Below are 13185 nucleotides of genomic sequence, written 5' to 3'. Positions count from 1 at the left end.
ATTAAAGTTTTCGCAATTTTAAACTGTACCACAAATGCCTAAAATGCTCTTTTTATAGCCAATCATGTTATTGATCTGTTGCCAATGAACTTAATTAGTTGCTAAATCTTTGTCTAATTGTTTCATTGTAGTACTTACTTTTCCAGCCTTTTGTTCCTCCCGTCCCAGCAGCGTGCTTCTGCCAATAAATTGAATACAAGCTAATATTATCCATGAAATACTAATATGTGTCAGTTTAAACATTTGATGTGTTTTCTGTCTTCTATTGTGAAAAATTCTGGGTTTATGAGATTTGCAAATCACTGCATTCTGTTTTTACGCAGCAATGACATAAAATGACTTTCTAAGTAGTTGGAATCAGTGAGGATTTGAAACCCACATGCTATTTTTCTTGGGTTAATTTAGTAGTATTTATGTATGCGTAATGTCAGCTGTCCATAAACAACATATTCGTGTGTATATGTACCCACACACACATAAAAACAAGAGGTCAATATTTTACTGTGTTTGTTTCCACTTGTCTGCACACACACAGAATTTATGTGTATCTCACACACTCATGGAGGGTGTCAGGTGTGTCCGTCTTGGGGTCACTGATGTTGGAGAATCAGTCAAGAGTGGACGGGTCAGGGACTTAAAGGGGAGCCAAAAAGCCCCTAATTGGACAAGTGAGACCGGTGGCGCTGATGTTGATGACGGGGAAGACAATCTACCTCAGTGACCACTTCTTGACATGCCATTTGCCTCTGAGGACCCCTAGGGCTGGCCAAGCACCTGCCCGACAGAGCCATAACTCCAGGCCACAGCGAGGACCTCGGGCTAACAAGCCAATAAGGCAAGAGTGGTGGAGTGAGAGATAGAGAGTCGAGAAAGACAGCCGAGAGGAGTAAAGCAAAAGTAGGAATAGGCCGAGAAGTCAAGAGGAGACACTTTTCTGCTGCAGAAACTTTATTCTCTGAATCACGCAGAAGCCGGAGATCTCACACTGCCGAGAGGATGGCTTTAATCGCAAAAGAAGCGCCGTGGTTTCCCTGCCTTGCTCACGATCGTAATGCGCATTTCATCATCAGACAAACTGACACCGATATATTTACATGGAGAAGGAACAGCAGAGGAATTTGGAGGCATCTTGCCTGGGAGATCAGAGGCCCGGTTTAGAGCACGGAGGCAGCACAAACAAACAACAGCAAAGGCCCCTAGCTCTGCACACACACTCATAAACACAGACACCCACAGACACCCACACCTGTATACACCTGAGTGGGGGGAAAACACACTCTCCTATTTTGAAGTTTGTCTGGAGTGGCAAGCTGAATAAAGCATGTGAAGCGTGATGCCAGGTAGGAGAGAAAACTAGCTTCAAACGGTTATCAATACAATTGGCTGTGCCAGGCGCAGCAGTTTAACCTCTTTAGCAAGCTGGGTGTCTGCTAACTGGATGTGACGCTTTCACTGGAAGGCGCCTTCTGTGGTGTCGTCTTCAGAAAGACTCACAGGGGCCTGATGGGTACTGAGAGTCCCAGTTTAACTGCGCAGCACCGTGTCCCTTTGACAGTCCCCGAACTCAACCATAATAACATCCCAAGAAAACACAACAAATTCTCCCACTTGGCTGAGAATAAACAATATAAAAAACACCCCAACAAGTTATGATGTGCAGCGGAAATTTGCAAAACAGTAAATAGTGATTCAAGTGCTTCTCACAACAGATGTCTCAAGTTAGCCTGTTTATGGGAATCAACTTTTCCTGACAGCTCTCATAACACTTTTTTTTTAACCTAAGAATATCAGCATCCTCTTACACGCAGTAAAGGACAAATACTGTGAGCCATACAAAATAATTCCAACATATTTGTAAACACTGACATGAGTACAAAGATAAACAGGCTCCCCATAAAAATCCATCACATCAAACATTTTTCTCCACAGCTCTGCAGCATAATTTATACCCGTGCTCCATCGTGCTTGTTGGAGATTTTTTTAATAGATGATGGGACTATTTACAGTGAAACTACTCAGAAATATGTGATTTAAGCACATTTAAAGGTTGAGCAATTATCAACTGCCCGCTGATCAAGCCCCCTCATCTAATAGCCTCAATGTATGGCACCTATCCTGAGGTGTGAAGACGAGGAAGCAGGAATAAAATAAATTCACAAGAAGCTCGGAGGTTGCCAGAGCGGGGAGGAAAAAGGGCAGGGGAGCAGCCTGCCAAGGATGTGGCGGAGGCGTTGGGGATTGCAGCTGGCGTGCAGTCAGGCTGGCTGGGTGCGGCAGCAGCCCCTGCACCCCTTGATCCTGCGCAGAGGCAGGTTTCAGCAGACCCGAGGGTGCCAAGACGCCGCCATCCAAACCTGGAGCTATCATTCTCCACATGGACTCACAAAAAAAAAAAAAAACAGGAAAAAATGCACAGAGAGCACACATGTCTGCAATATGTGTATGCATGCCACCACACACGCACACACACCTCTGACAGGCCGTACACAGATGTTCCAGTGATAACTATGACAATGTCAACACATACTGCTGCCTAACTCACATCCTGAGTCATAATGAACTAGGGGCATCGAGCCTCCATTTCTTCTTCTGGGCTTCTCTGACAATTTGTAGACTGCTTCTGGCTCCAGGTTGCTTCCTGACCCCCAGGAGCAGAAAGAGGAGACGAGGCAGAAACGGGGAAGAGGCTCAGACAATAATAGCAACAGAGCGTATATACACACACACACACACACACACATATATATATATATATATACATAGGAGAAGCTGATCGTGATGAAGAGATGTGTCACTCTGTAACCAGGCTCTCCGTTTTAACACCACATTGGCGTGTGACCTCAAAGAACTGCTGTCCCCTTCAGTTAGGACGGAGAGAGGATTAGCAGCCAGGGGAGGCAAGGAGTGGGGAGATGGCTCGCGCAGATAGAGTAATTGGCGCAGCTAACGGAGTATTAAAGAAAGGGGAGGTTGAGTTATAAGATGCGGCGAAGGAAAGGCGAGGAGTCAGCAGGGGGTGGGAAAGATAGACCCGCTGATATGAAGACCCAGGCAAAGCCAGCACAGTGTGGCAAGGAGGCCGATACACAAACACCACAGAGGAGTAACTATAGCTTACCTACACCAACCTGCTGAGGCTCCTATGGGAAAGTGAGATGCATGTTAGATGCACCTGTTCTCAAAAATTAGGAATTTTCTTAAGAAGTGACCTTGTGAAAAGAGAGTGATTCTGGCACTTCTAAGCTCTTTGGTTAACAAAAACTATCAAAGAAAACCAAACAGAAATCTGATCTGGATTTGCAATCCAGGCCTTAAATATTTTCCAGATGCACAGTATCCAAGGATACAGAAATCTTGATTTCTTTGTTTATTAATGATCTTGATTTCAGCTCTGAATCTGCAGTCTTGAATTTTTATCAATTTGAAAAATATATATGTATATGAGAGAATTTGAGCCCTTTAAAGCCTGAACCATGAAGTAATTGCCAGAAAATTCTAATTTAAAAAAATAAATTGAGTGTTTAGTGAGTCTTCTGATGAAGTTAAAAACGAATCAGTTAAATTATAATATGCATATATAAGTTTTGATTTGCATCACATTTGCTGGAGCAGGCAAATATGATTCCCTAGTTTTGAAGATATGACATTTCTCTTGGATGTAATGATACCAAACTACTTGGAGTTTTCAATACACTTAATAAACACGAGGTCATGATTTCTGGATAGGGGTGAATTTTTCCAACAGATTTTTTGGCATTCTGATTGCTTACTGTGGACTCTTGAGCCGATATCTCCAAAACTGGGCAACTCAAACTAAAGCCAATGTGTGTTTTGACATTGGTGTCAACTGTCCCTTTGAACATTTACAGCGAAAACCAGTGCTGGAGGCTATTGAAGCATGACCCGAGAAAAAAGACAAAGAACTGAACTCTGATGTTACTTTAGATCTGGAGCTACGGGGTGAAATGCTGTGAAATGGCGTCTTAAAAACCAGGCTAAACAACAAAACTCTGTGTTGCTTTGCTGCTGCTCATCTCCATTACAGCGGGCCTCAACCACAATTACTAACAGGGGAGCGCTGCGAGCCCTCGACGCTGAGAAAAAACGTTTTGACAGCTCTACTAAATGAGATGGAAGGGATGACAAGAAGAGGGAAAGCCACGAACTGTGCGGGTCCTAGTGTCTGCGTACACACAGTTAAATCAACTGCTGGCTTTTATTTTGGATGCTTTTATCACTTTGGATTGCTCACCTGAGCTCCCCTCAAAGCTATTAATTCTAAGCCACAAAGTTTACTGCCAGTGCCTGGCCTCACATTTCTGCCTCCGCTAAAAGAGGAGAGGGTAGAGGAAAGGAAAAAAGAAAAGGCAAAGAGTAACTTATTGTTTTTATATGAGATCTATTCCCCTGGTGTTCTGGTCAATAATGACTTGATATATCAGTGACTACCTTGCTATTTGCACTGTTTTCGGTGTGTTTTCTCTGCCTGTGATTGAGCGAAGCTATTTTCACGCGTGGAGAGAGGTGGTTGAGGACCAGGGAGGCTAACGTCTGTTTGATCAAAGTTTATGTGAAATTTCCCGGGGCCACCGGGGAGCCGCTGTTTATGAACTGTAATAAAAAGAGTCATTTTGACGGTGTGACCCCGGTGCACAGGCGAATGGGGGAGGAGGTGGGGCGGTAGGGGGTGTCGGCGGGATGGGTGGAGAGAAGAATTTGGTTATGTCTCTGTTTGCAAGGAGGAGGTGCTCTCACAGGTCTTGATGAAACAGAGGAAAAGGAGGTAGGGGAAATGGAAAGAGGAGCACGCGGTGAGGAAGGAAAGTACAAGAGGGTTGCGGTGTTTTTTTACGAAGCAAGGGTTGAAATGACAAAATGAGTTCCTGCAGAGGACGTGAGAGAGAGTGATGAAAAAGGATGGAGAGCGGGAAGAAAAGGTGGAAAAGAAAAGAAGGATAGAGGGAAGGAAGGATGTGCCCTCCCATGTTGTCCTAGCAGCCAGCCAGCAGCTCTTAATGAAACACTTTGGTTCAGTTCCTGATTCATCTCACGCAGCACGATCAGCTTTGTCCCCACCAATCCTCCCCTCATCTGAATTTAATACATCGTAAATGAGAAGTTAGGATGCGCACACTTTTGCTGACGACTCTCAAACAAGAGGACAAAAGAGAGGGAAAAGAGTTATGCGTGACGTTCTCGCGTAGCGCTCAAACATGTTACAGGAAGATGGCAGTCGATAAATGGGTATAAATAGTAACCTTTAAGAAAATCAAATAGCGTTGACCTTTTGCTAAATCAATAGAGTAATCCTCTGTGCTTTCTGTGCTGCCTGCGGAGACGCTTGAACAGTATCACACTTTTTAATGAAGAGATGATCAGCCTCCGGGTTGAAAAGCTTACATCTGGACTCAGACAGATGCTCTCCAAAAGCATACTAAATGATAGGTTAACGTCACATCAGCTATTCCTCACCCAGGATGAAAGCAAATCTTAATTTATCCCCCTCCCGTGTGACTGCTCATAAAAATCAAGAGCAACTGCATGGCTGCCATTTACCTTAACTGTTGCAAAACACGCATGAAGATTCAGCGAAAGAAATGAGATCAATCGATACCCCCTACCATCTTACCATTTATGTTCAGCAGATTTAAAATATTTAGCAGCGGATTCAATAAAACACTACCAGATAGCACCTTACAGTGCCACTCTGCACCGATTCTCTAAATAAACCTTCCTGGGTCAGTAGAACTGCAGGAGAAATCACTGGATGATCCAGGGAAGCTTTGCTGTGACAACAACTCCTGTCTAGTTTCTGTCTGAGATTTATCAGAGGTTTCACAAAATCAATGCAGCGCACTGTAAGAAAGATCACAGCAAACACTAGAGACCCATCAGCGGTAATAGCCATCTCGACACGTAACAGGGAGAGAAAAAATACATCTGTCAGAAGCGGTGAATTACAGAAAACACACGAGACAATGAGTTGAAATGTACAACATGTCATATTACAAGGCTTCTCTCCATTATTAAGGTCTTAAATGTGTGTGTGTCTGTGTCCTAGTGTGAGTGTATGTGTGTGTGTGTGTGTGTGGGGGGGGGGGGGGGGGGGGGATCCTGGATGTAAGTCCTTGTATAAAATTGTGTATTTCCATCTATATGTTGCGAATCCATGATTCAAATTTGTGTCCTGGACTTCCTGCCAGCCCAAACACAAGCACACACATCCATCACGCAGCACACCTATGGGTCTGTGGCTGCATGCCACACTCACCCACACACACTCCCACACACACACGCACGCACACACGCACGCACAGAAAGGCAGAGGATTATTGAGGTAGTATCAAACAGGAATAATAAAGCAGGTTCTTAAGATTTTAATAAGAATAAAATGAAACAGTAACCACCAAGGGGGCAGCAGGGTTAATCCCTTCTATATTACTGAAAATAAAAAAAGGATAAAAACAGACAGGAGGGCAGAGCTGGTGCCGGAGGAGAGAGAGAGAGAGAGAAGAGCGAGAGAGGCGGTGAGAGACGAAGAAGAAGAAGAAGAGGAGGAACAGATGATATGAATAGTGGTCGTCTGCTATCCAAAGTAGAGCCTGTTAAAAGGGATTGAAATTAACAAGAGGGCTATATTCTCTATTATTCTCTGACACGCCCTCACACACACACACACACACACACACACACACACACACACACACACACACACACACACACACACACACACACAGAGCAAAAATGACACTGTTTGACTGTGTTTAGACTTGATGAAAGCTCGGTTCATTCCCTATGCGTTGTAACATCCGTGTCAGTTCAGCAGCATATTTCCAATGTCAAAGCACGTGCGCCGGCAGCAGATGGCATGAAACAGTTGGCAAGAGTGAGCGAGCGTGAATATCTGTTTACTAATAACCCTTTAATTACTTCAGATGGGCAATGGGATCAAACATCCAGACCCACACAGGAATTAGCCTTAAATGAGACTGGACTGGAAATCTAGGCTAACCCCTTATGTTGCCATAAAGACCTTTGCTGTGAAAACCGGCGCTTAGAAAAACCTTTATAGACGGAAAGTAGATGATGATTGAAAATTCTCTTTTCCACTTACTGGGCTTTATTTATAATCAAACACAGCAGATGCTGAAATATAAATTTAAGTGGCGGGTAGAGTAGAAACTGATAAATCATTTAATTTATAAAACGTCAGAAAATGGTGAAAATTTGCCATCACAACTTTTCAGAACCCAAGGTGGTGTCATTCTTTCTTTTCCCTTCCTTTCAGCTAAACTAACAATGAAAAATCCAAATAAAGTTCATCATCATTTTTCTAATCAACCGAGTAAATGTTTGTAACCTTCTAAAAATGCGTAGCAAACTCCCGAAGGCCAAGCTGGCATCTTAAAAACAAGTAAATGTTTTGCATTTTCTCTATACGGGGACGTAACCATGTTTTCATTTGTCAGTGAAAGTTATGTTCATTATATTTCTGTCACAAATTTGGGAGCTATTGCTTTGTCTCACTCGCTGGTTATGGCTACCTGTTTGGCTTTAGAATAAAATTGTGGTTTGTGCTAAAATCCACTTCTTCACAAAGTTAACCCTGCATTCTATAAAAATTACACTTATCTCTGAGCTTAAGTGAGCTTCCAAGACGTCCTTTAAGCCTCCATATGTGCTGAGTAGGGAGCGGGACACCAAAGGACAACTTTTGCGAATCTGTGAGACGACAGCAGCTTTGACAAAACGGCAGTATTCAACACCCTGGGAACTGAAACAGGCTGGTACATCAGCTGTTTATTGTTAAATATAAACAATGATAAAGAATCCTTATTGTGCACTAGAGCGATGGAACACATCCTAACTGGAAACATCACAAACACCAAAACAGCTCTGTAGCGGGTAATCAAAGCTTCCTAGGACAGTTTTGTTCCTCGGGCTATGAGACTAACACATTTATTTCCTAACATTCACAGCTAATAGTTTTCTATGACTAAATTATTGAAACATTTTATTTTCATCTATATTTTGGTTAATAGCATAGAAGATGGATAGATCTGCATTGGCAACTACATCTGCCTCATGTTGCATAATTAAAATGAATCCTAAATATTTACTTATTGTGACATACGTAATGAATAGTGCAGGAAAAAGTACATTTTCGGTAAGGATCGCCCAGTTTTGGAGATATCAGCTGTAGAGATGTTTGCAGTTTGCTAAATATTATGGAAATTGATGGCTCTCATCTTGTTTTGCAACAAGAAAAAACTTTGCAGTTTCATGTTTTCTTTCTACTGTCTAACCACCCGTCAAAAGAAGTTGTGTAGCTAGCCAACATTACTAGCTCAGCCCAGGAATGAGGCCATTAATCTTTACATCCTGTTATGCTATCATGAGCACAAGCCTCAAAGAAAGTGTGCAGCTGCTTTCTTTTGCACAGCTATTTAGCAGAAGTAAAACAATTCATATCACTAGAGGTTTGTGGATATTTTGGGTCCAAATGCATGAAAAGCTTTTTTTAAACATATTTTTTGGGGGGACATTGTGAACAAACAAAGCAAAAGAGCATTTGGTTTTAAGCAAAAGAAGCAGATATTGCTAGTTATTATCTCCAGAACTGACAGGTGATTTAGACTTCTATGTTAAATCTACTCCTCTAAAACCCTACACCATGATCCAACATGCACCTGTCTGGAAATGTAACTGCACATGACATCAGCACCGCTTATTGGCTCATTTAGTATTACTGATTCCTCTTATGCATTTCCAGTAACTCTATCACCAATGTTTTTGAACATATCAGAGGGAGAATAACAATCATTGCCTCAAAATAAAGAATAATAATCATAGCTTCCACATGAGGAGTCACATAGAAATTGTTGAAGCTACCAGAATCGATGTTAGTGAAGGCATATCATGGAAGAAGTTGAAGGACACATACATTTACCGCTGAAAAAAAGCAAACAATCAAAGCATGTGAATCTAGGAAGGGAAAACCGCCCCACAATTATATTAGTTTCTGTCTTTACTTGCTTTACTGGCACCCCAAATAACATTCAGACATGACTCCAAGGTAATCAAAACCATGCTTAAGCATGATTGTTTGCAACATCATTAGCCAATGATGTAGAAAATATCCATGTGGATATTTTTGTGTACATTTTGTGCACTTATCAGTTGAAAAATAAACCTGTCCCTCCTCTCTGAGGGTCAGGCGTTGTAATGACACCACCGTTTCCAAACTACAAAGTTGCAAATTTGCCTAACCAAATTTCTCTAACCTCGGCAGAGAGGTGGTGCATGGAAAAAGGCAGAAATTATTAAATTTGGTGCACATCTGAATCTCTTTCATTATGTTGCAAAATAGAGCACTGGCCTTGGCTGGGGTGTGCTATCTGAGCGCCTTTACTGATTGCCAACTTGTATGCAAGTCTGAATATGTTAACTATTTCCTACGAACATCTCTACAGTATAATTGGCACAAAGTAGCACATTAAAAAGTGTTTATAGTTTCGTCTGAAAACGGGCTCCGTCTGGAACACGGAGGCACTTTTAATATTTTGTACACTTAATGCATATGCCACAGCTCATATGCTGCGTACAGAGTGTTATGAGGGTGCACCCACGGAGAAAATCCCTGCTATGTGTAAATGTCATGAAAAATTCCTTCATCTGCCAGAATAACCTTCATCATTTTGTTCCACTGAACCCACCTCACAGGCAAATGTGTTACAAAGATGCGAGGCGTCTCCGTTGCCTGCAGCTCGTTCTTCCGTTACGCCTTTCATTATGTGAACGGGGAGGTGAATACTGTTCACCGGCTGCCCTTTTCTGGTGCCAGTGCACTGAGAAAGCATACATTTTAATGACGGGACCTTTACTTTTAAATAACAGTGAAGAGAATAAATTGCTGTTCAAAAGGAGATAAAACTCTTGGCATTGTGGGATTGCAGAGGAATGGGCAGCTGTGTGGCAGGCACCCCTATGCTGAGACCATCCTGTATAAATTAGGATATAAATAGCCTCATCTAGTGCAGTATTACCATGGGTGTGCTTGAGTGTTCAAGCACATGCTTAATATATGCATGTAGGTGTGTGTTTGTGTGCGTCTGCAACAACATGAGGAAAGCAAAGAGAAAAAGAGCATGCATATGTCCATAGAGCAATCTGGTTGCATGACGATTGAGTGTTCGGGCGCGTGTGCTCGCACACACTCTCGGCAGTGTGCTGGGGAAGCCTAAATCCTGCTCAAGTGAAAGGCAAACAGTGGTGGCAGTGCGTGGTTATTGTATTTTCTTTGCTTGGATCCCAGTAAAGACCCCCAGGCCTGCGCTGCCTGCCTGTCACTGCGGCCATCCTGACATCGGCGGCCAGCTTCGCTCTGCAGCCAGAGCCCTGGCGCAGGCCCCACAAGGAAATTAAAAGGGGATTAGGGCTGGCTGACACTTTGTGGCCGATTACTCATTTATTTTTTGTGTGTGAGAAGCGCGGGGTGGGGTTGAGTCTTGACTTGGCTGGGAAGAGCTGGGTGGGGCCTGGGGATGGGATACTCAAAGGTAACGCTGCTAGCCAAGTGTTATAATTTACAAATGCACTGACTTCAGCATCCTTTATCAGGGTAGAGCAGTTGGGCATTTTCAGATTTTCTATACTATTCCCAAAAATATCCCAGAGTTTTGGAATCAAATTTTCACTGCCTAACAAAACAAAACAATAAGCATCAGTTACAGAAGAAAAACAATGAAAAGGCTGATGCCATGTCTTCAAAGAATACGTGAAAAATATTTTTAAAAAATCTAAAAAGAATTGATAATAGATTGAGTGTTAAGGGAAATGCATTTCTGTTACTGTGACTCCAATCATCAGTTAAGTGAAAGTAGCTCCAGCAAAGCACTGTTAATAAAAATGTTACTTGAGTTAAACAATTAACAGCAAAAGAGTTGTTGATCATTTTAGGAGCATCTTTTTATTTCAGAATCCTCCCAGACATCATCAAAACTGTCCCGGGATTTAAATATAACAAATATGTTATAGAAAGCAGCTAAAGCCTAACTACTGGCATGGGAAATTAAGTAAAAGCTATAAAAAAAAATCTTACCCCTATTTATTAATAATCAAATAAAAAGGGCACTTTGAACAGTGAGGTAACAGTATTACAGAGAAACCAAACAGAAAACATAGTGTGAGAAAATTGCATTCAGTCGTTCACTCTATTTAAATATTTTGTTACCTCGCAACTATGAACTTAGCTGATCTTACAAGTCATGAATCATCTCACTGTTATGAAATTTGGCTTTGTCCTTTATTTGACCACTCTGGTGCCTGATCCTGGCATTAAGTATGCTTAGCAGCAAGTCCCCCTTTGATTCTGATGTGCATCCGGCAGCTCAGGTTTACTGCCTCTTTGTGTTAGAACTCAATATCACCGCTGCAGGGAAAAACAAACTGTACAGATGCCAGTGTTTGGTCTGCTAATTAGCAGTTTGTATTAGTAATTAATAGGCATTACCAGTCAACCGGGCTCCTGCTCGGCAGCCTGTGAAGAAGATCCAGGCAGCGCAATCCCCCTGCAGCGCCACGGCTTCATGGCCCAAGGAGAAATTTTAACAGTGTAGTCGCTCTTAAGTCTGACTGCAGATGGAAGAATGTAGCACGAAGCCTAAACAGCCTTCAAGCTGAAGCCGGGTTTTTAACCTCAGTGCTTACTGTGGTCTGTTTACTATAGCGCCAGTTATTGAAAACTGTAATAGTTGAATAGCAATATTTTCTTTGATCTGGAAATCAAAACGTTGCTTCTTCTGTGTTGATGTTACTGTGTTCTTTTGTTAAAAAGAAAAGGCATATTTTTAAAAAAAGCAAAAACATTCAGATTATTAAGCTAAGGTTAAAAAAGTCAGGACAGAATTTGTGTTTTTGCTCTATATTGCTATTTCTAATTATACTCAGTCCCAAACGAAGCTCGGAAATAAGGTTGCATTGCAGACACATTTTTCAGTTTGCGACCATGCTTTTGTAATATAAGTGCGTGTCTTTATCAAAACAGAAGAAGCTTTTAAGCTCTATAGTAATCTGTCCACTAGTGATTTGGATCATTGACGACCTGCGAGGTGAAGCAAGGTGTGGAGGGGTGGCAGAGTTATCAATTATCCAGAGCGCAGTGGCACTCTGGCTTCCTCCAGATCTGGTGTTAAATTAAGTTGTCAGCGCTGTCTCTCTGATTTCCCCCATCACATAAGCAGACGGTGATAGCGCGTGACGGCCGCTTGCCGGAGCTCCTCTTCGGCTGCCGCTCCGCATCTCGCCTGCAATTCATCAGTTTCTGAGCACACTGGCCCAGCCCGAAGCCTCCACGCCAGCACACGCCGCGTTGCATCAGAGCCAGCCAGCCCACTAAGCACCATGGCAGAGGAAAAAGGATCGGATCACCTTCCAAAAACCCACCGTAGAGGACGGGGTGCAGTGGACTTTTGCCCCCGTGTCTGAAACTGGAGTGGACTTGGTGCAGTGTTTGAACTTGAGATGTGTTTGTGTGGGTGTGCTGTTGTGTTTGTGCAGCAACACAAGAAAAAGAGCATGGAGGGAAAAAGTGCTGTAAACAGACAAAGGCATCATCTTGGGAAGTGCAGCATACAATACAGCCTCTGGCCCTGCTGTCCTGTTGGGGCAAGGCCTCAGGTGAGGGCAGAGAATATGGGACACCAAGCAGGGAGGCTTGGCACATGGGCACTAGCCACCAGCTCCCTCCCAGCACACTACAGAGTTGAAGGGCACCGGAACATCCAGTCACAAAAGGGAATGAGAGGCAAAGAGAGGAGGAGACAGAAGAAGGACAACCAGGTGACAGAAATAATGGATAACTGTAAAGCAGCAGGGTGCTAAGCTGTCACTGCTTAAGTATTTATTTCCGATGAATAGTAATGACGGCACACTTACAAAGCACTTGTTTAGTATGGAGAGGGCCCGAGAGGGGCGAGGATAGCTCCTGCGCTTCTTTTACAGGGCCGGCATGCTCTGAGGCGACCGCGGAGAGTTGCCAAACCCTGCCCAGCCTTCCACCTCCCATCTGCATTCAAAAACACTTGCCTTCCCTTTACACTGTCTCTGCCTCAGCGCTGAATAAAACATTAAACACCATTCTGAGATATTAACCTACTTATTAAAAAAAAGTCAGTGATTTATGTC

This window comes from Mchenga conophoros, linkage group LG7 (assembly GCF_057382185.1).
Source record: "Mchenga conophoros isolate Kocher_MC1m ecotype Shallow Benthic linkage group LG7, M_conophoros_male_GT1.1, whole genome shotgun sequence".
Classification (NCBI taxonomy): Eukaryota; Metazoa; Chordata; class Actinopteri; order Cichliformes; family Cichlidae; genus Mchenga; species Mchenga conophoros.
The sequence above is the reverse complement of the archived record's forward strand: the minus strand, read 5'-3'. Positions refer to the sequence as shown.